General features: G+C 39.3%; 1 long non-coding RNA gene across 1 annotated transcript; it reads right to left on the reverse strand.

The window, feature by feature from the left end:
- Positions 1-471: 471 nt before the first annotated feature.
- LOC113472868 lies at positions 472-1137 on the reverse strand. Its single transcript, XR_003395015.1, has 2 exons — positions 1056-1137; positions 472-610 (listed from the first exon to the last, which is right to left on the reverse strand). It is a non-coding gene; the product is annotated as an uncharacterized LOC113472868 (long non-coding RNA).
- Between the last annotated feature and the right edge of the window lie 906 nt (positions 1138-2043).

Consider the following 2043-nt stretch of genomic DNA (forward strand, 5'->3'; position numbering starts at 1 on the left):
TTGCAATACTCGGAACATGGTACACACTCACCATTGTCACGGGGATCACCTGACACATTCATAGAAGGCACAAAATTACTAGAATATTTATAGAGATAAGGCACCAAATTACAATGAAATTCATAGAGATTAGCCCATAATTACTATGAAATTCTATGAAATTCATAGAGATAAGACACAATATTACTATGAAATTCAACGACATAAGCTGAAAATTGCTATGAAAAGACCTTCGAAAAATACAGGTAAAAGTTTGAAGTTAATTCCATAAGCGAGGTAGGAGCTATGAATTTTTTCAAGATTTAAAGATTTGGAAAAGTCCGCAATGTTACTTGACTTCTCTGGCGATTATTTGTTAGGTTTATATTAGACATCCTATGTATTAACATTATTCTTACCGTTTCTATTATTACTGGATACTAGGTATTNNATCTTATCTTATCTTATCTTATTCAAAAAGGTGAACTTACTTGACATAGTTCCAAGAGAAGCTATCGTTATTATTGACTTCAATCACTTGATCAGGGTAAGTCTGATAGAACAGAATATCACAAGTAGAACTTTCCGGCCCTGACGAGGGGCTATTGAGAGATCCTTCTGTACACACGCCCTGGAATTAACAAAACAGTGGAATTATATTTATTGGACACAAGATTTCGTTATTATTTAAAGGTAATTGAACAAACATCAATTAAACTCTCAATTAAAGTTCCGATTCCTATAGTAATGAGATGGTAAGTCGTAAAAAAGACCTGAACTAATAGATATCTAATATTATTATCATATTATGTGGTGTATTTCTTAGCATGATGGACTTTAGATCTGGAGGTTGGTGCTTCGCGTCGCGCCATCTTGGATTTCCTATGCTTTAGGTTGTGGTGATGTACCGGGTTGAGATGAGACAGGATATTGTTTCTACAGTTTGGCATGGGAGTGGTAACTTAAAAACAAGGCAACCTTGCTTATCTCATCCCGGTACATAACCACAACCTTAGTACAGGCGCTATTACACCAAAAGAGGGGAAATTGAGATAGGAAAATGGAACTCAACTCACCATTCCTCCTGTAGTATCTCTCTGCAGAGCACACCAGCCACAGTGAGCGTGTCTCAAACACGTAGAGCATTGGGTATAGGCATACTAGGTACTGGTACTGGATACTAGGATATAACTGGATACTAGGTAATACCTAGTATCCAGTAATAATAGAAACGGTAAGAATAATGTTGACTTCTCTGACTAGGGGAAGCACCAAAAAGAATGAAAGCATTCAGAAAGGCGATTTGTGCTTTGAATAGGCCCGAAAAATAGACTCATAGATACAACAATAAGTTACGGAAAATAACCTTGCCTGGTTGAATGGTTTCTTTATGGATTTTATGGGTCCTTCTCAATATTTCTCGATGAGGTCCTAGCACCAGACCACACACGCCACCAGCACAATACAGGGCCTCATAGCTGGGAGATATACACTCGTTCAACATGGAGGACCAGCGACACTCATGCCATCCACCTTCTCCTCCCTGTCCAGCAGAAATACAGAAGGTACAAGTCAGATTTAAATACCTTTCTCGTACACAAAAAGAACACTCTGGGGCTTAGGTGTAAGGGAAAATACCCCTGAAAGTCGGGTTAAGCTTAGGCCAGCCACTCGCTGTCAGGTAGATAGTGAGTGGCTGGCACAGGTAGACCTGATCAGGTCTACTTGATAGTGTGTGTGCTCAACAGGCGTCAGGTATACCTCATCAGGTGACCTGATTAGGTGTAGGTACCTGTCAGGTCTACCTGATAGTGAGCGGCTGTCTTTGTACGAATTTGTACGGCAGGGATAATAAAGTTAGTCCATTCCTGGGTGTCAAATAGGCATTCGACACACAGACACTAGGAAAGGTGGGAGTGAAATTTGCAAATTCAATAAGAAAATTAAGAAGAAGGAAAAAAGTTTTCATCTCCTTTGTTATATTTGATGGACTGATACTTACACTCGATGTAAGACAATCTTGACAATCCGTTCTCTGATCACATCTCAGAGGACACGAACTTC

This window comes from Diaphorina citri, unplaced genomic scaffold (assembly GCF_000475195.1).
Source record: "Diaphorina citri unplaced genomic scaffold, Diaci psyllid genome assembly version 1.1 scaffold9556, whole genome shotgun sequence".
Lineage (NCBI taxonomy): Eukaryota > Metazoa > Arthropoda > Insecta > Hemiptera > Psyllidae > Diaphorina > Diaphorina citri.